At 42.5% G+C, this 25,067-nt stretch overlaps 1 protein-coding gene across 1 annotated transcript in view; it reads right to left on the bottom strand.

The window, feature by feature from the left end:
- FOXJ3 (forkhead box J3) overlaps positions 1-25,067 on the bottom strand; it is a 190,886-nt gene extending 165,819 nt beyond the window's left edge. Inside the window, exon 1 of the mRNA XM_032431498.1 lies at positions 25,042-25,067. The gene's annotated coding sequence lies outside the window, so the exon portion shown is untranslated. The remainder of the gene's footprint in view (positions 1-25,041) is intronic.

Here is a 25,067-nt window from a genome sequence, read left to right as displayed (position 1 = left end):
AAAAAAAAAGTACTTTAAAAAAAAAAGGAAAAAGCCTATCCTGATGTCATTTCTAAGAATAACACAGTGGGATCAGGGTTATCTCTTTCACCTTCTATAAAAATTAGTAAATTGCCATATTTCTTTTTTAAGTAAATTTGACACAAAAAATTAATGCACCTTTACTTTTTTTTTTTTTTTAATTAATGCACTCTTACAGGGCACCTGGGTGGCTCAGTAGGTTAAGCACCTGGGTGGCTCAGTAGGTTAAGCATCTTCGGCTCAGATCATGATCCTGGGGTCCTGGGATCAAGCTCGGTGTAGGCCTCCCTGCTCTCTCTCACTCGTTCTCTCTTGCTCAAATAAAAAAATAAATAAAATCTTAAAAAAAATTAATTCACCTTTAAACAAAATAAAGACATTACAAATTTGGGCCATGGCTCTTTTGACCACTATCCCAATGCTAGTTCCCTGTCCCCGCATATATTTTTTAAACTTTTAAAGATTTATTTATTTATTTTAGAGAGAGAGAGAGTGGGGGGGCAGAGGGAGAAGGAGAGAGAACCTCAGGCAGACTCCCCACTGAGCATGGAATGTGATGCAGGGCCCCATCTCACGACCCTGAGATCATGACCTAAGCTGAAATCAAGAGCCAGTTGCCTAAAAGACTGAGCCGCCCACATTTAGCCAAAGTAATACAGGCGTCCCTCCCCTTCCCCACATATAACCCAAGTTAAGACTTACAGCTATGGAGCAAGATTCTCCAAGTTCAAATCTTTTGTTTGGTTGGTTGGTTTGGGTTTGGTTTTTGATTTTTTTCCCTCAAAAAAAAAAAAAACCCACTTTATTGATGTATGATTAACATGTAAAAAGAGATATATATTTAATGCATACAATTCAATGAGTTTGGGATTAAGTATATGCCTGTGAAATCATTACCACTATCAAGCCCATAGACGTTTCCATCCTCCCCCAAAGTTTTCTTCCTTCTCTTTATTATTATTTTTGTTGTGTGGTAAGAACATTTAACATAACATCTACCCTCTTAGCAAAATTCAATTATAAAATATAATACTGTGGGGCACCTCGATGGCACAGTAGGTTGTGACCAATTCTTGGTTTGGCTCAGGTCATGATCTCAGGGTCCCCAGGATTGAGCCCCATGTAGGGCTCCATGCTTAGCCAGGAGTCTGCTTCTCTCCTTCTCCCTCTCCCTCTGCCCCTCTGCTCTCTAGCTCTCAAATAAATAAATAAATAAATAAATCTTTAAAAAATAAAATAAAATAAAATATTGCTAGTTATAGGTGCTATGCTGTAGAACAGATTTTCAGAACTTACTTATCTTGCATAACTGAAACTTTGTGCTCTGTGACCATCACCTCCCAGTTTCCCTCTCCCCCCAGGCCCTGTAACCACCGGACTACTCTCTTCTTCTATAAGTTTGACTATTTTAGATTCCACATATAAGAGAGATTATTTACAAATTCAAATCTTTTTTTTTTTTTTTAAGATTGTATTTATTTATTTGACAGAGAGAGACACAACGAGAGAGGGAACACAAGCAGGGGGAGTAGGAGAGGGAGAAGCAGGCCTCCCGCGGAGCAGGGAGCCCGATGCGGGGCTCGATCCCAGGACCCTGGGATCATGACCTGAGCCGAAGGCGGACGCTTAACAACTGAGTCACCCAGTCGCCCTACAAATTCAAATCTTGATTCTGCACCTTACGCATGACTTGATCAAGTTATTTAACCTCTCTCAGCTTCAGTTCATCATCATGAAGATGATAGTGGTACACATCTTATGGGGTCATTATAAGGATTAAATGAGGAAAATCTTTCAAAGGGCTCAGAGCAGTTTTTTTTTTTTAATAGAAAACACTCAATAATATGCTATTATTGGCTGTTATTTTCAGGTTGATAGTATCTCAGCCTTTACTCTTATGTTTTAAATCTACACATACCTGCAGATAACATTGTTTTGTGTGAGGTTGATTTTACTAAATGGTATCATACCAAACATATTGGTTGACAAAACATTTGTTTTGTCACCAAGAATAAATCCTGGAGGTCATTCTCTGCACATAAAAATCAACCTTGTCTTTTAAATTGTGCATAGCCAGTCTACTCCCAATAAAACTTAGACCTTTAAATTTTCCCCCAGTTTGTCCTAGGATGAGCAAAGCTGCCATGCACATCTTTATACAAGCTGCTTGTGCACGTGTTCGTTTGTTTGTTTGTTTTAAGATTTTATTATTTATTTATTTATTTGAGAGAGAGAGAGAGAGAGAGCACAAGCAGGAGGAGGAGCTGAGGGAGAGGGAGAAGCAGGCTTCCTGCTGAGCAGGGAAGCCTGACTTGGGGCTCGATCCCAGGACCCTGAGCCGAAGGCAGACGCTCAACCCACTGAACCACCCAGGCGCCCCTGTTTGTTTGTTTTGTTCTTTTTTTTTTTTTTAAGATTTTATTCATTTATTTGAGAGACAGAGAGAGTACGAAGCAGGGAGGGGCAAGGGGAGGGGAGGAGGAGAGGGACAAGCAGACTCCCTGAAGATCTATAACTGGAGAGCCACACCTGGGGCTCCATCCCAGGACCCTGAAATCATGACCTGAGCAGAAGTCAGATGCTTAACCAACTGAGCCACCCAGGCGCCCCCAGTTTGTGCACTTGTAAGTGCTTCACTATGGTAGATGCTGACAGAGGGAGCTCCCAGGTCATAATATACACACATTTAAAATTTCAGTCAGTGCTGCCATTTGCCCTCCCAGTGGCTGTGCCAATTTACATTCCTATCAGCAGTCTCTATGAGAATTAGGCATTTCAACTTTGTGAAAGCTTTTCGTATCCCTCCTAACACCTAATATTAACAATCTTTTAAATTCTAATCTAATGGGTGAATTTTTTTTTAAAGATTTTATTTTTAAATAATCTCTACACCCAACACGGGGCTCAAATTCACAACCCTGAGATCAAGAGACACTTGTTCTTCCAACTGAGCCAGCTGGGTGCCCCTGAAATTTTTTATTTTAAATTACATTTCCTTGATTCCTGGGAGAATTGATCAAATGTGTGTTTTAATATGTATATTCGCCATTTGTGTTTTCCCATTTGTAAATTGTTGGTATCCTATTTTCTTTTTTGTTTGTTTATTAACTATAGGAGTTCTTTATACATAATGAGTCTTAATTCCTAATACATATACTACAAATATTTTTTCTCAGTCTGCTGCCTTTAGCTTTACTTATGGTATCTATTGTTCTACAGAAGTTTTTAATAGTGATATAGTCAAATGTATCACTTCTCTTTTAAGGTTTTTTTCCTTTTTTTTTTTAAGATTTTGTTTATTTATTTGACAGAGAGAGACACAGTGAGAGAGGGAACACAAGCAGGGGGAGTGGGAGAGGGAGAAGCAGGCTTTCCGCAGAGCAGGGAGCCCGATGCGGGGCTTGATCCCAGGACCCTGGGATCATGACCTGAGCCGAAGGCAGACGCTTAACGACTGAGCCACCCAGGCGCCCTTAAGGTTTTTTTTCTATTTGAATCTCCCTCAGCAAGATTTTCCTTACTCCTTAGGTCATAAACATTTTTCTATAGTTTTTTTTTCTAATAATTTCATAGCATTTTTTTATATTCAGGTTTTTAATTAATCAGAAATGTATATTTTTTGGATACCAGGCTGGCTCAGTCCGTAGAGCATGCAACTCTTGATCCTGGGATAGTGAATTCAAGCCCCATGTTGGTCATAGAGTTTACTTAAAAAAAATGTACAGGGGCATCTGGGTGGCTCAGTTGGTTAAGCATCTGCCTTTGGCTCAGGTCATTATCCCCGGGTCCTGGGATTGAGCCCTACATGGGCTCCCTGCTCAGTGGGGAGTTTGCTTCTCCCTCTCCCTCTGCCTCTCCCCTCTGGTTTGTGTGCTCTCTCTCACTCACTCACTCTCTCTCTCTCTCAAATAAATAAATAAAATATTTTAAAAATGCATATTTTTAATGGTATTGGTAAGAATCCAACTTGACTCTTTTCCCCAAAAGGATTTCCAATTGTCTCCAATTCCATTTTTTGGACATCAGCTTTATTGAGAGATAATTCTCATGCCGTATGACCCACCCATTTAAAATGTATGAGTCAATGAGGGCACCTGGCTGGCTCAATCAGTAGAGCATGCAACTCTTGATTTCAGGGTTGTGAGTTCAAGCCCCATGTTGGGTGTAGAGATTACTTAAAAATAAAATCTTAAAAAAAATAAAAATAAATTAAAATGTACAAGTCAATGGTTTTTAGTATATTCACAGAGTGGTACAATCATCTCCATGATAAATTTTGGAATATTTTCATCATCCCCAGAAGAACCTCATTCCCTTTTCACTCCAACCCTTCTCCCAGTCCTAGACAACCATTTGTCTACCTTCTGTCTCTATAAATTTGCCTATTCTGGACAGTTCATATAAAAATGGGATCATACAATATGTATGGGTCCTTTGTGTCCAACTGCTTTCACTTAGCATAATATTTCAAGGGCCATCCAAATTGTAGAATGTATCAGTATTTCATTCCTTTTATTACCAAAATATACCACATTTTATTTATCTGTGCATCGTTGATGGACATTTGGGTTGTTTCCATATTTTTGTTATTATGAATAATGCTGCAATGAGCATCAATGGCCCCAGGCAATCACTAATCTGGTACCTGTCACTATAGGTTAATATTCCCTTTTCTAGAATTTCATATAAATAAAATCATATAGTATGTATTCTCTGGCTTTTCTTACCAAGCATAATGTTTGTAAGATTCATCCATGTTATTGTAGAGATCACTAGTGCACACCTTTTATGGCTGATTAGCATTCCATTGTGTGGATACATCTCCAAATTTTTAAATTTTGATGGGACCCAATTTACCAATTTTTAAAAATTCCATGCTTTTTGGATCTCATTCACAATGTGCCTTTAAAATTTATTCATTGGGGAAGCTTTCCCCTCTGGTCCTGATGAATCTCAGGCATTCACATGACTCTTAAATAATAAAAAGATCCCATGGTCACAATAAATGACAGTTTTAGTTCAGGCATTGGAATGCCCAATTCTATGTAATAATCAAAATTCCAAACTTTATTAAAGTGAAAACTCCTCTCCTCTAACTTGGACCTTCTGCATGAACACTTAACAACAGGAATGGAGGGAGGTAGGGCCATGGTTATGCTCTCTTTCCCTGTCTAGGTTATCACCTTCTCTTCCAGGTGGCTCTCTCAGGTTTGGGAGAGTCAAGTAAGAACTTTCTCTCAGGTTTGGGAAAGAAACACTTTCATTAAATAGTTTCAAGTTCTTTGGGATTGGTAAATACTCAAACTGACTATTTCCTTCTTGGCTATGTTTATGGGTTCTGCAGAGGCCCCCAGTAGATACATTCTGTTGTACCTGCCACAGTGCTGGTGCTGCCATTTTCTTCCATTGGCTCCTCCCATCTCAGCTCTTGTGTTTTGGTGGCCCACTCTATCGTGGCTCTTTCTGTTGGAGTCCCATGACTCTTCCAAGCCATTCTCTTGGGCAAGATTTAATAGGGTTTAAGCCAGCTCCCCTTCCAAAGAAATCTTCCACCCTGGCTAACTCTTGGAGTGCAGGCCTCTTGACATAATCAATGCCCCTCCTCCCCTGTGGTTTGAACAGCTAGCCAGCCCATCTCAGCTCTTCCCATGTTCCAGGCATGAGGCAGACACTGACCTACTACCTGGAGGAATTACAGATCAAAGTCTCCAGGTGGTCCCATTGAAATGGTTCCCTCTTGACTTAAGAAGGGGAAAGTATCCCCTACCCCTGCTCTCTGAGAGAGGGGAGGAGAGATACAGTCTAGTTCTTTTCAGAAAAGTCCTCTTCACAAAGTTTTACAGCAACCTTTATACCCCTGAGGGTGATGGGGTTGAGATGTGCAACTCGTTTTTGACCATTTACTCTGAAACTCCTACAAGATGGCCTGCTGACAACTTCGTTATCTAATATCTACTGCCTTAGGGTTTCTGGCTGAAACTTCCAATTTAAAATCCTATTACACTTGCATTTGTGAGCTAAATGCTACTTGGATGTGATGTATTATTCTTTTTACTGTCCTAATGGATTAAATTTGTCAATGTTTTATTTAAGATTATGGAATCTCTGTTCATAAATGAAATTGACTATACGTGTGCTTTTTTTGTACCAACTTTGTAAGTATCGTGCAGCAGGATAGAAATTTGCATACTATGACTCAGATGTGCAAAAGAATATAATGTTCATTATTTTCTACAACTAAATCTATCTTAGACTCAAGCCTCTACTTCTGCTAATAGCATGGAAAAAAAAAAAACCTTTTACTTATGTTTATGTCTCTATGAGTTCAAATTGAATTTAGTCAATTCAGAATTATACTTCCTGCTGGCTGTTTTTCCCTCCTCATGGCAGCAGGGGAGAAACCCCACACTATCCTGTGGCCTTCCCCAATCCCACTGTTCAAGCCCGCTGAGGAAAAGCTGGTCCTACCTTATATTTTGCAGTATTGTTCCACTGTCTACTACTGAGATCCATCATCTCTGCATTCTGCACTTCTCTGTGCCAACCTCAGGCAGGGAAGTAATCCAAATTAAGAAGGGAAAAATGCATCCGGAGGTATTTTCTAAACATTTTAACTAGCATTTAAATCCAAGACATTTATGGTTCTTACACTTTTGTTGCTAAATCAAGAATCCAATCACACAGAATAGTTCCCAGTCATACTGGTGGGGAAGCAAGTTGCCGATTTCCTCCCAGTGCTTTACTCAGCTCCTCAGCTCCTCAGAATCCTCTCATGAAACCTATGCTAATAACTATTACTTCTAATAGCCCTGCCAGGTGCCTTCCTTATATTATTTTTAATTCTTGCTATAACCCAGTGGAGTACATAATGCCATTGCAATGTTACAGGAAAATAAATTGAGGCCTAGAAAGGTGGCCTGTATTTCTTAGGATATAGGCTAACTTGCTGTAACAAAGAGATAACAAAATACAGCGGTTTGAACAAGCTGAAGGTTCATTTTTCTCTCACAGAACAGAGACAGGCAAAAAGTCCAGGTGGCAGGTGTCTCGGCCTCACCCAGTTATCCGGGGACCCAGTACCTTCTGTCTCATTACTCCACCATTGAATCATCCAGGGTGCTGTCCTCACCTATTTGGTAAAAGCTGTCTCACCACTACACACGCACGCCCCAGCCTGTGGGAAGGAGGAGGAGAGGATGAAGGACAGGCCATTTCTTTAAGGAAATTCCACACAAACCCTTCAGTTCATGTCCCATTTGTCCAGAAAGATCATAGTCACATGGCCACAACTGACAGCAGGAGAGGCTGAAAAATATAACCTCTACTCAGTGGTCCCATGCCAAGGTAAAACTAGTGGTAGATAGGTATGGTGGTGCTTCTGTGACTAAAAGAAGGGAATCATGGACATTGAGGATTGTTTAGACCTCTCTGCCCAGAATCTAGTATGATTCTTTCCTTCCAAGTTCCGAGCAGTGTGTGCAGAGGAAAAACTACATTTCCCATTTACCTTGCAGATAGGAGCCACCAGTTAGATATACAGAGAAGTCACTGTGTGGGGCTTCCAGGAAAATTTTTGTTGTCCTTCCTCCTTTCATCCTTCCCGCTGCTTGGAAAGCAGATGAGGTGACCAGAGCTTCAAAAGCCATATTGGACCATGAGTGACCTAGAATGTGCTAAAGATGATGGGGGCATGCCGAAAGGAAGAACCTAGAAACGTAATGATCAAGGAGCCACCATCCCAATCTTGAACCACCTAACTCTGCATTTCTTTATTTTGAGGGAGAAATCAGCCTCTTTCACATTTCAGCTGCTTTATGACCTACAAACAATCAAATGTAATTCTTAACTAACTCAAATTGTTCAGTTAAGCAATGTACTCATAGTCATGCAGCTAGGAAGATGTTTACTCAGATTTACCAGGCTCCAAAGCCCATATTCTTGCCCCTCCTGGATTAAATTAGTCTTTTATGAGACAAAAATGGTATCCTTTTGGATGACTGGGTGGCTCAGCCTGTTGAGCGTCCGCCTTCGGCTCCGGTCATGTTCCCAGTGTCCTGGGATCGAGTCCCACATTGGGCTCCTTGCTCAGCGGGGAGCCTGCTTCTCCCTCTGCCTGCCGCTTCCCCTGCTTTGTGCTCTCTCTCACTCTCTCTCTCTGACAAATAAATAGAATCTTTAAAAAAAAATGGTATCCTTTTGTTAAGATTCTGCAATGCAATGAAGAAATAGTGGTAGGTTCCATCATATTTAGGGAAAGATGTTTATCCTTTACATCTAGAGTCCTTGATGTGATAAGGCATTTTGGGTAGCAAAATGTTTCTCTGTTAGATGTATGGAACATACAATTACAGAAGAGCTCCATGAGCTGTCGAACCAGGCATGATTTGTTATTCTTATCTCTGACTTTTTCTATTAATTTTAATTGGCTTCCTGTACATTCCTTTTGTTGTCAGCTAGCATGTGCTGACAGGCAAGCAGTAGGAGGCCCCAGTGTTAAGGAAGATGAATGGGGAACATTTTTGAAATGTATAACAATCTATTCATCACTGTAACTTCTTTCCCATTTGGAAAAAATCCATAATTACTTAAGTCTAATACAGTGGGTCCACCTTATGGGACACAGAGCTGGAGAGTCTCTGATCAACATGATTGACGGATGGGCCTTCTACTGTCAGGATGGAAAAACACATAGTAAAGGAACAGGTTATGAGAGCCATTATGACCCTATGAACCTGGATAAAGGCTTTAGTGTTTCTTGTCTAGAGAGCATTTGGTTAAAGTAGGAAATCAACTACATGGACTATTTAACCCACATGTTCTAAATTGCTACTAGGAATAATATCACTAGAATTAGTGAGGAAAATTGTGCTACTTTTTATGGGCAAAGTACCAGAAAGTTGACATAAGTTGCTTAGAAGAGTTTATTAGATAATTTTCTTAATATCTCCTTTTGAGAAAAGGAGAAATGATTGTCTGAGGCTTTCAAAATATTTAGATTCAGAATGTCCTGTGTAGTATAAATAGGTAAGACTGTGATTTATCAGCCGATGTCACTTTTTCTTTTTTTTTTTAATTCTATTTTTTTTTTTTTAAGATTTTCTTTATTTATTTGAGAGAGAGAGAATGAGAGACAGATAGCAAGAGAGGGAAGAGGGTCAGAGGGAGAAGCAGACCCCCCGCTGAGCAGGGAGCCCGATGTGGGACTCGATCCCGGGACTCCAGGATCATGACCTGAGCCGAAGGCAGTCGCTTAACCAACTGAGCCACCCAGGCGCCCAGATGTCACTTTTTCATTGTAGGGTTTTGTGGTAGATAGAATAACGAGTGACCCTCCAAAGATGTTCATGTTCTAATCCCCAGAACCTGTGAGTATGTCACCTCACGTGGCAGAAGGGTTTTGCAAGTGTGATTAAATGAGAGGTTTTAAAACAAGAATATTTGAAAGGTTGTAGAGATTGTTGTGATGCGACCAAGGAGGCCAGGAGGCAAGGAATGTGGATTGCCGCTAGAAGCTAAAAAAGGCCCTTGAGTCTTCAGAAGGAGTGCAGCCCTGTCAACACTTGATTTTGGCCCCGTAGGGCCCATTTTTAGACTTCTGACCTCTAGGACTGTACGATAATAAATTTGTGGGATACCTGGCTGGCTCAGTTGGAGGGCCATGTGACTCTTGATCTCGGGGTTCTGAGTTCAAGCCCCACGCTGAGTGTAGAGATTATTTAAAATAATAATAATGATGATGATAATAATAAATTTGTGTTGTTTCAAGCCACAAAGTTTAAGGTAAGTTTATGGTCATCTGTTACAGCAGCAATAGGAAATAATGTATGTTACAGCAATATTTGGAAACTAATACAGGTGTCAAATTTTCTTGGGGTTAAGCATGGTAAAATAGTTGAATCAAGAAGAAGTGGGGTCCCATTCATTCTACTCCCAACCTCCCTCACCACTTTTTTTTTTAATTAAAGATCTTGTTTATTTATTTGAGAGAGAGAGAGCACAGAGGGAGAAGCAAACACCCCACTGAGCAGAGAACCTGATACAGGGCTCAATCTCAGGACCCTGAGATTATGGCCTGAGCCGAAGGCAGGCAGGCAGACGCTTAACCGACTGAGCCATCCAAGGCACTCTGTCCCTTACCACTTTAAATGAGTTCATTTTAGATACAAATATGCAAATCAGGAATGAACTCTGGCTCCTTGGATGAATGGCTGATTCTAGGATTGGGACAGGAAATATTCAAGATGAGCCTGAAGCATCTTTAAAAAAAAAAAAAAGATTTATTTATTTATTTGAGAGAGAGAGAGTGCACACTTGTGCACACAAGCTCTCGAGTAGGGGGAGGGGCAGAGGGAGAGAATCTTCAGGCAGACTCCAGGAAGAGCGCAAAGCCCCACACTGAGCTCAGTCTCACAACCCAAGTGATCAAGACCTCAGCCAAAACCAAGAGTCAGATGCTTAACCGACTGAGCCACCCAGGCGCCCTGAGCCTGAAGTATCTTGGTAGTACCAAAAAGTAATGAAGTGCTAAAAGACGAAACAAAACAAAAAACAGTAAGACAATGATGGGGATATGTCAAAGAGATACAGCAACCACCTGAAAGAGCTCCTAATGGCCGAAGCTGGAACAATTTAAGCAACAAAATAAACAAATTAGTATTGGGTTATAACCCAATGTACAGAATAAATATCCATGAGAATGCAATGTGATTCTCTCCTAAATTCTGAGCATGTGACCAGGAAAAAAAACTACATTTCCATTTCTTTTGCAGATAGGAACAGCAGTTGAATATAAGAAGTCCCTGGGTGACACCAATGATTGAATAAATAAGTAAAAGTGAGAGAAGACAAATGTCCTGTGCAAAAAAATTCCAAGTAATTTATGTAGATGTTCTGCCCTTAAGGAGGTAGAACATAACTCCCATTGAGTGTGAGCTGCACAGAGTAACATCCTTCCAAAGAGTACAGTATGGAAAGGGAGGTAAAGTGTCATTTTACAGTAGAAAAGCCTGACAAACACTACCTCAGCCAGGTGATCAAGGTCAACATCAGTAGTAACAAGTCATATTGATAGTATGTATCCTTGATATAATGTGATGAAAAATGACATCTGTTAAAAAGAAAACCACAGACCCAAAATGGTGTCACTTAGGCCAACTCACCAAACCCAGGCTTAATACCTAACCTAACTGCAATTTCAACCTCCCCCCAGAAACGTAGTCTTAACAGTCAGTCAAGAATTTTCTGGGGCGCCTGGCTGGCTCAGTCAGTGGAGCATGCGACTCTTTGATCCTGAGGTCCTGGGTTCAAGCCCCATGTTGGGCACTGAGCTTACTTAAAATTTTTTTCTGATAAGCACCAATGAGATAATCTGTCACATGGGCCTCTCCATACTCCTCCCCATCCCCAAAGAAAGAGGAGGTAATCTGCAGGATAAGACTACTGCTCTTCCCCCCTAAGGGAAAGAGATCTAACCTGAAACAATCTTTTCTTTCTTTTGCTAATAACTTCCTTGCCCCACCCTCCTTCCTACAAAAATCTATTTTATACAACTCCTTCAATTCCTTCCTACTTGTTAGGGTGGGATGCTGCCCAACTCATGACTCACTTAATAAAGTGAATTAGATCATCAAATTTACTCAGTTGAATTTGTTTTCTTAACAAACCTTACCTCTTGTGGTCTTCCTCCCAAAAGGCAGTAATCTGGCTGGCTCATTAGTAGAGCATGCCACTCTTGATCTTGTGGTTGTAAATTTGAGCCCCATGTTGGGTATAGAGATTACTTAAAAATAAAATCTTAAAAAAAAAAAAATAACTGACCAATTGTCCTGAAAACTATCATGGTCACCAAAACAAGGTTAAGTCTGAAAAAGTGTCTTTTTTTTTTTTTTTTTTTTTTTTAGAGATAGAGCTTGAGGGGGGGCAGGGCATTGGGAGAGGGAGAGAGAGAATCTTAAGCAGACTCCATACCATAAGCACAGAGCCCAGCACAGAGCCCAACATGGAGCTCAATCTCACAACCCTGAGATCATGACCTGAGCCAAAAGAAGAGTCGGACGCTTAACCGACTGAGCCACCCAGGCGCCCCTCTCCTATCTCCTATCGTTGTAGACAACTAGGGGGACATTTGGAACCTAAGCTGTGCCATCAACAAAGCACAGATCGTATATTATGAACATGAACAGTACCATAGATCAAGGAAGGTCGGAGGTAACCAGTAACCTTTGGGCCACATTTGGGTATATCTAGAATGGCTACAACAACATAATTCTTTATGCTGGTGTTAACCACTGGTCTGTTATATTGTGTACAACCTCAGCTCTACAGGTACATGAAGAACTTTACTGTGTGAGTAGGTCTTTTTGGATAGATTTCTCTAGAGATATAATAGACAAAAGACAAAAAAAGTAAATCACAGAGAATTTTTAGATGTATCCTTTTTTTTTTTTTTTTAAGATTTTGTTTATTTGACAGAGAGAGACACACCGAGAGAGGGAACACAAGCAGGGGGAGTGGGAGAGGGAGAAGCCGGCTTCCCGCTGAGCAGGGAGCCCGATGCGGGGCTCGATCCCAGATTACGACCTGAGCTGAAGGCAGACACTTAACGACTGAGCCACCCAGGCGCCCCTAGATGTATCTTAATAGAATTTTAGATGTAGAATATCTTAATAAAATATTTAGATGTATCTTAATCTCACACCTAGATTGAAAGGAACATTTAGTGACCCCCAGGACTAAGTACTTCCCCAGTACTGTCTGTCGTGGCTACTGTGCCCAGTCATCACGCTCCTCCCGGGAAAACAAGGACAGACTTCACAGCTGTCTCTCTGGTCTTCACCAGCTTGGGCTTGTTTCCTGCTGGTAGTTGGCTCAGTTCAGTTCATTTACTCTTGGCTCCTGGTGTTTATCTATGAGTTTCTTGAATACCTAGTGATGCTTCTAATGAGACTATGGAATTATAGCATTTTATTTTATTTTTTAAAGATGTTAAGTCATCTCTACACCCACCACAGGGCTCGAACTCACAACACTGAGATCAAGAGCCCTATGCTCTACCGCCTGAGCTAGCCAGGCATCCCAGAATTATAGTATTTTAGAGCTGGCTTTAGAGGTTATTTATTTAATTAATTAATTACATTTTTTAAAAAGAATGTATTTATTTGAGAAAGAGAGAGAGCACACGAGAGAGCACAAGCAGGGAGAGTGGCAGAGGGAGAGGGAGCTTAACCGACTGAGCCCCCCAGGCACCCCAATTAATTAATTTTTTTTAAAAGACTTATTTATTTGGGACACCTGGGTGGCTCAGTCATTAAGCATCTGCCTTTGGCTCAGGTCATGATCCCAGGGTCCTGGGATTGAGCCCCACATCGGGCTCTCTGATCAGCAGGGAGCCTGCTTCTTCTTCTGCCCCATGCTCTCTCTCGCAAATAAATAAATAAAATCTTAAAAAAAAAGACTTATTTATTTATTTTAGAGGGGGAGGGACAGAGGGAAAGGGAGAGATAGAAGCTCCAGCAGATTCCCTGCTGAGTGCAGAGTCTAACACGGGGCTCCATCTCCCTACCCTGAGATCACGACCTGAGCTAAAAATCAAGAGTCGGACTCTTAACTGACTGAGCCACCCAGGTGCCCCAGAGGTTATTTAATTTAAATAATGAGTTATCTAATTTAAAATTCTTCATCTTGCAGATAAGGCTAGTGAGGGTTAAGTGACTTTTCTGACATCCCATTGCTGGCTAGTTAGCAGGGCTAGCGAGGCAGGAGAAGAACTTGGGTCTCCTAATTCAGTGGGGTTTTTTTCCTCCTACCTGTGCTGCCTCCCACATAGCCCACCTCATGTCTGCTGGGTATAGTACACTCTCTTCTACTGAACATGACTAAATTATCTGATGCATTAGCTGGCATCAAGAATTAAAAAATAATACAATCTAAAGGCTTAAGCAAGACATGACAAAATAAATACCACACAGTGTGTTGCCCACTTCCCAGGCAAGAAGGGACAGAGTCAATGACTCTCAGTTTTCCCAAGTAATGGGTGTGACTCATGTCACCTTTGCTTTTCACTGGGGGTTCAGTTCAGGAGGTATAGGACTGCTCTCTGTTGGCAATTCAGTTTGAAAAGGAATTATTCACAGCTGTGTCACTCGCATTACTGAAATGATTTTTCTCTGCCATTTGTTCTCTTGAATCTTTTCTTGAGTCGGGTAGAAGCTCCTGCAGTTCACGGCGTCCCTCACACCCCGTGCACTGTCTCTAGATGAGTGTCTTCTCTCTTTGATGTATTCAGGAACCACCTCAGGAGACCTCCCTTCCACACCTGCCTCTGTCATTGGCTAGAACGCGTCCGATTTCGTCTTATTGAGGATAACACACAAGGGGAACAAGAGAATGTCTGAGTGGCAGATTACAAAGCACTCCTACGTCTTCTACCGAAAAAATAAAGCCCTGGGGCAGCCGTACGAATGACACAGGTTGAGAAATGTACACGTGTGTTTGACCACCTTTGATCTCACGGAGTCACCGCTCCAGGGGATGCACCAGGTGGCAACAGTGGCCACAGCCCCCTCTTCCTACCGGAGCAATGGCCCCCTGGGACGGAAGTGGGATCTGGATATTGCTGGGGTACAGGGAGATGGCACGTCCTCCAGTTTTCTGTTGCTTCCCGTGCCGCCTGACTGCGGAGGAGCCTTCCAGGAAAAGAACTCACGCCACATCCACACTTTCTATGTACGTATGTCTGAGGGGCTGGGGGAAAGCAAGAGGGACTCCAGATTCCCAGGAGAGCTTTCTCCACAACAGAAAGGGTGTGGTGTCATCAGCCACCTGCAGCATGAGGGCTCCAGGTCTGGTTAGTCTGGTAGTTCTGGGACCAACGGGCAGCTATTACCTAAACTTGTCAAACCCAGCCACTTGCCATCGGGGTCTTCCCTATGTTCTGGGGAGCGGGACAGGGGCAAGTTTAAGCTGCTTGTCACATGGAAAGGCCTGCCTCGGTACAGGGGACAGCCGTCACGATCTAACTGCGTCTCTAGATGTGAACATGGGTTACTCACACATGGTGGTGGTCGTCGGTATTGCCATGAGTTGGTTCTCACAGTTTTTTCTTAGATTTTCTTTCTTTCGTTTTTTTTTTAAAGATTTTATTTATTTATTTGACAGAGCACAAGCAGGGGGAGGGGCAGAGGGAGAGGGAGAAGCAGACTCCCCCCTGAGCAGGGAGCCCGATGCAGGACTCCATCCCAAGATCATGATCTGAGCCGAAGGCAGATGCTTAACCAACTGAGCCACCCAGGAGCTCCTAGGTTTTATTTTCTATCTTGATAAGAAATGTGCCCATTTTTAGAAAACATAGAACCCAAAATGCTTTATAATTTCCACAGTTGATGTCTGTGTGCTTTTGACAGCTCTGTCACATTCGTGATGGTTTTTCATGATTTTTTTGCTCTGGCCTATTGGGCGGGCATATGAGGATGTTATGGGTGGATGACAGGGTGGGGTGGGCCTGTGATCCCTGCTGCCCCCCCAGCGTTATGTTTCAGGTAGTGGCTTCTCTCTGATACACTGGCAAACAAGAGAGGGAGCTGTTCCTCTGCTTTTCAGAGGAGACCATTGGAGCTGTGCCTTCAGCTGCCTATGGGCACTCACAGCTCCTGCAGGCATGGCTCGGGACCCTTGCAGAAATAGAAAAAGTGCTTCTTCCTCCTGGAGAACACATGTGGGTGGTTGGGTAGCTTAACGGGAGTGAACTACATTTCGTGCTAGACTTTGGTCCCCATGCATGCCCTCACTGGGTGCCCTTGTGCACTAAACAACTTACACAACTGTGCATAACTGCACAGCTCTGTGCACTGGCCCCTGTCAAATCATGGGCACATCTCCAAATAGAGGAGTGAGAGGAGGTCCAGGAAAGAAACAGAGCACAGGCATTGGCCTGAGCAGCAGAGTGGCCAACCATGGTCCAGCTAAGTGTATCAGCATAAGTGACAGGCACTCCGAGGGAACCATGGAGCAGGGATCCACGCAGCAGGCAAGCAGTGAGCAGCATGGAACCTTACGTACGAGTAGAGACAGCAGAAGTATGAAATGAAGCCTGGGCTGTTTGGTGGGAACCAATTGAAATATTTACCGGGGACTCTCAGGTGTTAGAAAGGAGAGTGTGGTGGTATTTCTTGTTTTGTCTGCCCTGTGGGAGTCTGGTCAGGCTGCCAATGACCGCAACCCCACTTCACAGCCACAGGGCCCAGCAACCAAGGAACCCCATAGCCTTGGCTATGATTAGCCCAGGGGTCAGCCTATCAAGTTCTTCTGGAGGATTGGTTTTTTCATTTAGAGGTAGAAGAAAAGTCATCTGGCCTTCCAGATAAAGAGCGTTAAGAATGTGAATGGCCATCTTCTCTGCAGTATAGAAGAAGGTGTCCCTTTAAAAAAAAATTTTTTTAATATTTTTTTAAGATTTTATTTATTTATTTGTGAGAGAGAAAGAAAGAGGGGGGAGGGGCAGAGGGCAAAGCAGACTCTCCACTGAGCAGGGAGCCCAATGTGGGGCTTGATCCCAGGACTATGGGATCATGACCCGAGCCGAAGGCAGACACCCAACCAACTGAGCTACCCAGTGCCCGAGAGGAAGGTATCTCTTGTAGAAGAGAATGGGGTCAATGTAAGAAAGAAGCAGAGCAAGAGTGAGAAAAAGGAAGGGAAAGGGATTGAAAGAGTGAGAAAGACCAATTCAGAAAATGTATTTTTAGTCCCCTAGATCTAGCTGTAACTGAAGTCCACTCCTAGACTTTCAGGGTTATAAGCTGCCAGCACATTCCCTTTTTGCTTATGTTAGTTGAACGAATTTCTGTCATTTATAAATGAATGGCTTCTAATGAATACAGGCAGGGAAACTTGGAAGGGTTCTGAGCACCTGAGCTATGCAGGTGAAACCTATCTATCTCTAACTCTTAAGTGACCTTTTAGAGTTGGGAGCCTTCAGTTCATTACAAACTGCCAATGCATCTTCATCTCGAGAACGCTAGAGTTAACTGCCTCTCTGTTCCCTGGATATTGCCGAAGTCTTTGGATGATTTCACCACATTCCTGACTTTTTATGGTTAAATCCCCTTGCTTCTAACCCATTGCTTTGGTATACAAAAGGATAGATTATGTGGCTGACCAAATCATCCATCTGAACTGGGAATTCTGCCTCACTGAACAGTTACTAAAGTTCTACGAAAAGAGAGACATATTTATTCCTAAGATTTTACTGGTAAATCCTTTTGTAAAATAAAACATGTTTGCAAAATGAGTAACCTGCTCAGTACACTGGTTTTGCATACTCAAATGTTTATATTTTAAGCTACAGATATATATACTTTTCAAAATATCTATTTTATAATGTACATTATTTATTATATATATTATAAATATATTTTATATATTATATTTTATAATGTACATTATTTTATAATGTACATTGTTTTATAATTATGTATGTACATTATGAAATAAATTTAAAAATATATACACAAACACTTGTATTTTTTCATCCAAAGAAAGTCTATATAAAGAAAAAGTATATATCATTTTGTGCCAGTGATATGCCACAAAGCTAAGAATCCACTCCTATCTTGGACTAGTTCACTTCAAACAGAAGGTACCAACAATACTTATTAATTCTTACATGGGCAGATTCATTCACAGATCAGGCATGATAGAACTTTAGCAGGATGACCAGTGATGAAGGAAAAATGGCCAGAGCCCACTAAGAGCAGAACTGGGGAAAACTGACCTAACTAAAGTGTCATTTGTCAATGTCCCGAGATTAAAAATATGCCAGGACTAGTTCCAGTTGGTTTCAGTATCAAGGAGATGCATAGTAGGTGAAGCCTAGCAACCGAGGGGTCCAAGATCAATGGCAGCAAATGGCAGTCATACCCTGGTTCGAGGTTGGCAGTCAGCCCCTAGGAGGTAACAAGAATAGGTCTTGGGCTCCCCAGAAGCAGGAATGCAAAAAGCTAAGAAGAAGATCAGGGGGCGCCTGGGTGGCTCAGTCGTTAAGCGTCTGCCTTCGGCTCAGGTCATGATCCCAGGGTCCTGGGGTCAGGCCCCGCGTCGGGCTCCCTGTTCAACGGGAAGCCTGCTTCTCCCTCTCCCACTCCCCCTGCTTGTGTTCCTTCTCTTGCTGTGTCTCTGTCAAATAAATAAATAAATAAATAAATAAATAAATAAATAAATAAACAAACTTGAGCATCAGACTAGAATACATTTCAGAAGGTGTGTGTGTGTGTGTGTCACAGTCAGAGACTGATAGAGCTCATGGTGCCATAGATGTCATTTAAAAAAAAAATAAGAAAGAAGAGGATCAGGATTTTAGACTAGCAGGGGTTTCAGGCTAGTCCTTTTGTCCAAATAGGAAGAAGAATGCGCACTTCTCCAGCCTGGCCATTACGGATGAAAGCTATAACTCAGTGGGCATGCCTGGGGGTCAGGCGGTGGTGCGACTTACTTTACTCACTAGCAGGCAAAAGGAATTCAGCTCGACTTAGGTAGTAAGGATACAGAAAAGACTGAGACATAGCATAATTGCTCTCAAATTGCTTATAATCTAGATGGAGACAGAGCCTAAAGAGATGATTTAAAATGTGTGCAGATACTGAAGGACTTTGATAAGTGCTGAAGGAGAGGAATGCATAGTGTGTTGTGGGAACACAAAGAAAGGTCACTGACCCTAAACAAAGGTTTAGGCAGACTTCCTGGAGAAGATGCTAGTTGAGCTGATTCTAGCAGGCAAAGAAAAGTGAGAAAAATTTACCATGAACAGTCATGGAGGTGGGACACAGAAAAGCACAATCAGGGCATTTCAAGAGACTGGATATTACCAGAGTGGCAAGAGTCTCTTATGCCATGCTAAGATGCTTATCCCACATGGGGGTAGGGAGGTTTGGTGGGAGCTATTTGTCATCCTCGTGTCCATTTCTCCTCTTCCTTCTAGTAATAGAAGCCCTTCTTTCCCCGCATTGAGTTTTAGCTGAGCATATACCTCCCCAGTTAGGAAGTACAGTGTCCAGCCTCCCTTGCAGTAGATGCGACTATGGGACCAAGTTCTTGGGGTGTGAATGGAAATTAGGAGTATAATGTTCATGTTACAGCATTCAAGGGAAGCCACTCGTTCTCCACTTTCTTTTTCCTCTCTTTCTCCTTCTAGAGGTCTGGAACACAGATGTGGCCAAGAGAGCCAGCCTCAGACATGCCAACAATGACCATGCCCTGGGGTAGGTGGTGCACTAAAGATGGAAGGAACCTGGGTCCTGGGATGAACCCGTGAGCTACCTCCTCATCCCAGACATCCTCTTTACTGGACTACTGAAGGAGAGAGAAATACATTTCTTGTTGAGTCACAGTCTTTGGGGGCTCTTATTGCAGCATAGCGGGTACCCGAACGTGAGAGGGAAGGAAAGATGGTGTTAGGTTTTCTAAGAGAATTCCCGACTCGGTCAGCAATGGCTAAGGAGCTAGGAAAGGCTGAGAAAACACAGTCTTTAATGATGAGAGCTGAACGAGGCTGGGGCTGGCAGACAGCGAGATAAGCAATCATGCAGTCTTGTCGCAAGAGAGAGAGGGAAGGCCCCTTGAGAACTATAAACTTCTACCTGGCTCTGAGAGCCAAGTTCATCCAGGACAGCAGCCAGCAAGCAGCCTCCTGAATGTCTTCTTTGTACTCTGCCTTGCAAAGCCAGGTGCGCTGTCAGCTTCAGAAGCCGACTCCAGCAAGCTTCGCCTGAAGACTTCGTGGACAAACCCGACTTAGTCATTTTGTGTTAATTATATTTGCAGAAGAAAAATATTATTTATCATCGCCTTCTATTTCCCAAAGAGGATGGGTCCTCTAATTGGAAGAACTTCTGTTTTGCTAAACATGGTGATTTGCCGGGCGCAGGTTTGGAAAGTAGAAACTAGAATAAAAGGCATTCCTCTCAGTAAGGAAGGGTTGAGGAATCTGCATAGGGCTGGGGGTGGTGGTGGTGAAGAGCAGCAAGGCTGGAGGCTGGGGTAGGGGATGCGAAAAGACCCCTGTGGCAGAAGCAGAGAGAAAGTACTCTGGAGAAGTATGTCATGGGGGTCTTCAGTTGCTACAGCCTACGTGATGTAAATCATGTCTCCCCTTCAGCAAATTCTGTCTTGTTCACTAAGATGTTGGTCTGAGGAGGCACAAGGGGTGTGAGTTTGAGTGAGAGGATGAGGGAAATGCTGACATCTGGATTACATACAGCATAGAGAGAAGAAACTAGAACACAGAAAGTGAGAGTCAATGCCAGTGATTAATGGTTCTAGAATTTCGGATACTTTCTGTTAGTCATTAATTCTGTAATTTGCAATTATGTGTCCTGGACTGTCTTTTTTTTTTTTAAAGATTTTATTTATTTATTTTGACAGAGAGAGAGACACAGCGAGAGAGGGAACACAAGCAGGGGGAGTGGGAGAGGGAGAAGCAGGCTTCCCGCCGAGCAGGGAGCCCGATGTGGGGCTCGATCCCAGGACCCTGGGACCATGACCTGAGCCGAAGGCAGACGCTTAACGACTGAGCCACCCAGGCGCCCCTGTCCTGGACTGTCTTAATCTGAGTTACCATTCACCCAATAATGACCCAGTGCCCATTACTGGAATACTTACTCATCACTAGCACATATTAATCGATTATGAAAATTCAGAAACAAAGAGCTTTCTTCTAGCTGAGGGTAGGGTGAATTTAAAGAAGGCAACATGATAGGAGTTGCATTTGAGCTGGGCCTTGAAGAATGGATAGGAATTGGTCATGCAAAGGCTTTTCAGAGGAAGGGAACAGCATGGACGATCCGAACAAAGGCAAAGTCACACATTTTTTTCAATATATATTTAGCAATGTCCACTGTGTACCAGGCGCTATGCGAGGTCCCAGGGATGTGAAGATGAATTTGGCTTCATAGGCTTCTGTTAATATATCCTGCTATTTTTCTATTCATTTTGCTATTGGTTTTCCACATCTATCAGGTCTTTTTGGCCACATTTCTGCCTGGCTAGTTTTTCTTTCTTGAATTCTTGTGTGTGTGATGCTTCTTTTGCTCCCTAATGCATTTTAACCTGCCATTGATGACCATTTCTCTAATTTATTGAGGTCAATTGAATTTTGATCTTCTATATACTTGGCACATCCATCTGCTTGGGGTCATATGTAATATTTATGAAGACTATCACTTTCTTTCCACTGTCCAGACCCACATCTCAATACCCTTTTGTGCCAATATATACTGAAGGTTAGAAGTAAGACGAGAAATATAGCCCCAGAATCCCAGGTTACAAGACCTAGTACACTTGACCCTTGAACAACAGACTTGAACTGTGTGCATCTACTTATACATGGATTTGTTTCAATAAATATAGTATAGTACTGTAAGTGTATTTTTTCTCTTTTGATTTTTTTTTTTAAGTTGGCTTGAACATGAGGCTTGAACTCACGACCCTGAGATCAAGACCTGAGCTGAGATCAAGAGTCAGACTCCTAACCGACTGAGCCACCCAGGCTCCCCTTCCTCTTGATTTTCTCAATAACGCTTTCTTTTCTCTAGCTTACTTTATAGTAGAATGCTGTGTAAAATATGTGTAACACAAAATACATGTTGTTTATGTTATCAGTAAGGCTTCTGGTCAACAGAAGGCTATTAGTAGTTAAGTTTTTTTTAAGATTTTATTTATTTTTTGACAGAGAGAGAGACAGTGAGAGAGGGAACACAAGCAGGGGGAGTGGGAGAGGGAGAAGGAGGCTCCCCGCTGAGCAGGGAGCCCGATGCGGGGCTCGATCCCAGGACCCTTGGATCATGACCTGAGCCGAAGGCAGATGCCTAACGACTGTGCCACCCAGGTGCCCCAGTAGTTAAGTTTTTAGGGAGTCAAAAGTTATACATGGATTTTTGACTGTGCAAGGGGTCATCTCTAACCCCCGTGTTATTCAAAGGCCAACTGTGTATCTGTAATTGACCACAGTTTTGTCAACTGAAATTGCAATGATGTCTCTTAATGACAGTCATCACTGTTATCAACAGATACCAGAGTGCCTACTACAGGTAGAAACAATGATACATGATGCATTGGCCCCCATTCTTAAGAAGAGGCTTACAGTCTAGATGAGGAGGCAAATAGACGATGCATAGGGGACTTTTCCATTTCTCTTCCTAACAGAGTAAGAGAACAGAAGTGAGACTGTGGGAACATAGGAAGGAATTTCCTTCTCTTCTGCCCTGTCTTCTTAATGGCTTCCTTCAGAAGGAAGAATTTGTTAATCGGATTGGTCAGAACTCAGGACATCAATGAATTCACATTTTACGTGGCTGGGGTCACTTTGGGTTGAAAGGTCACATGGCCCTGTGTGCTGCCTCGCTCCCCATTTCCTGCTAAGTAGGCCCAGCTCGGTCTCTAGCACACACTCAGAGGAGTAAAGCTGGTCTACTTCGCAGGTCTGATCATCTGCTCCCCCCTTTCTTTCTGCAGGCTTGCCCATGCATCCTGGCCCCAAGATGTAGAGGCTGGAAAGGGAACAGGGAATTAGGAAGCTTCACTGCAACAGCCTTAACCTACACGATGTCATTCAACCTCGTCTTCTGGCAGAGTTCTATTCTAGAGGTTATTGGGTGCTAGCTCAGCTATGAATAAAATGATCCTTTGGTTTCAATTCCAATTTCTTTCTTGTGTATAGTCCCCTTGGGAACCCTCAGGAGAGGAGAGACGATTAGCAGAGCAGGATTGGACTATTTCTGGTCCCTGAGTGTGGCAGACTATATTGTTGGTCACGGTTTTTCACGAATGTTTGCTGTCCTTCCCTGTGGATCTCAGAGTTGGCCAGATGAACTTGTTCTGACCAAGAAAATGTATCAGTTCCAGGTAGAAGTATAAAGAGTCAGTGTGTTATTCACCATGATCACTTTTCTTTTTTCATGAGACCAACATTGTCCTAGATAAGGGTCAATTGATAAGCCTGGGTCCCAGCATGAAGACAAACTAGAATGTAGCCAAGGTGACCTGCCATGAACATGTAGGGTATTTCAAGAAAAAAAACAAAACACAAAACTTTGTTGTAATAAGCCACTTTGAGATCATTTGTTACCATGGCCTAACCTAGCTGACATGTTTACCCTATTACTGTCTGTATTAAACTCTGTTGCTTGTCCTAACATCTTTTCTCCCTTCATTTCTCCTAAGAAAACCCTCATTTTGCCCAGGTTATTCACCTAACTCTACGTGTGCTTAGGGGAAAGGATTCTAATTCCCAGCCACAGGGGCGAATCATAATTTAAGCCATTCATGATAGTTTCTTCCTTCTTGATGGCGACTGGTTTAGATGTGGGCATATGAGACTGTGGGAAGTTGGCTTGAGGGCTTCCAAGACAAGTTTTCCGTGCTAATATAAAGGGACACGTGGGAAGAAACAGTCTCTCTACTTCTGCCAGACATTATGTGGATGCATGTGTTAGGTGGGATTGTGGCAACCATTTTGTAACTATGAGGGACACTAACTGAAGAACGTCAGAGTGAAAAGATGGAGAGAATCTGGGTCCCCTGATAGTGTTATTTAGCTGTTAAATGAACTAACTCTAAAGCTGAGCTACCTCTAAATTTCTTGCTATGTGTGATAATATATTTTTCTTATTGTTTAAGACAGTAGAATCTGGAATGGAGGGGAAAAGAATGAGTTTAGTTTTAGGGACGTTGAAGTGATGGCAGGACAGCATCCTTTTACATAGCTGAAGCTCAAGAGATGTCAAGATTAAATTTGAATTTGGGAGTCATCTCTGGAAAAATATTATATGCCAATACATCCGGGAAAATAATCCTATACCTGAGACAGTATCTCTGTGCTTGAGGAATTTTGGTAATATAACAAAACATTACACCTAAACAAGTGTAGCCATCTCCTAACTGGATATGCCACTGTCCCAGGTCCTCACCTGTCACCCATCCTAGGAAAGGGAGACCACAGGGATGGTAGGAACCTGCTAGCAAGGGAAAGCAAAGACAGTGAGGAAGTGATGACACCATCTGGGTCCTCAGACCCTGCTCTCCTCAAGCCTAGATATGCACATGCATCTGCATATGACTTAAGGTTCTAATCTTGCATAGATGACTATGAACATGGATTATAAGCAACTTCTAAATTTACTGACTCTTATATAGCTGTTAGAAACAATCGTTCCAGCAAACTATGGTTCATCATCTCTTAGACATCCTATGTGTGATACTGCAAAAGCCCCATAGGAAGCACCAGAGTCAACAAAATGAACACCATGAAATATCAAGGAAATGGTCAATGTGGAGGATAGAGTCTCTAGTGCCCAAGCTGATCTGTGGTTAGAAGATAGTTTTGGGGGCACCTGGGCAGCTCAGTCAGTTGAGCGCCAGGATCTTGATTTCACTTCAGGTCACAATCTCTGGGTTGTGGGCTACCCCCCCCCCCCCCCGCCACCTCCACGGGCTCCACACTCAGTGTGTAGTCTGCTTGAGATTCTTTCCCTCCCCCTCTGCCCCTCCCCTCACTCATGCTCGCACTCTCTCTAAAATAAATACAATCTTTTTTTTTTAAAGATTTTATTTATTTATGACACAGAGAGAGAGCGAGCACAAGCAGGGGGAGCTGCAGGGGAAGAGGGAGAAGCAAACACCCCGCTGAGCCTGATGTGGGGCTAGATCCCAGGACCCTGAGATCATGACCTGAGCTGAAAGCAGACACTTAACTGACTGAACCACCCAGGCGCCCCTAAAATAAATAAATAAAATCTTAAAAAAAAAAAAAAGATAGTTTTGGAAGTTACTAATCCATAGGGCACTAGTTTACTGATACTTTAAGAAAATACATGGGGGAAGGTTTCTATTGCAACACAAAAGGATTTACCTAACATTGCTTGAAAAAGAATTAATTTTTGAAATTCTGTTTAGATATAACTTCTCCAAAGGCATATCCAGTAGGTAAATGAACACATCTGCATAATATTTACAGTGAAGCCTATACTTTACCTGAGACATCTTAAAATGGGTTTCTA

The sequence above is a fragment of the Phoca vitulina genome, unplaced genomic scaffold, assembly GCF_004348235.1.
Source record: "Phoca vitulina isolate PV1807 unplaced genomic scaffold, GSC_HSeal_1.0 scaffold2, whole genome shotgun sequence".
NCBI classification, from domain to species: domain Eukaryota; kingdom Metazoa; phylum Chordata; class Mammalia; order Carnivora; family Phocidae; genus Phoca; species Phoca vitulina.
The sequence above is the reverse complement of the archived record's forward strand: the minus strand, read 5'-3'. Positions and strand labels throughout refer to the sequence as shown.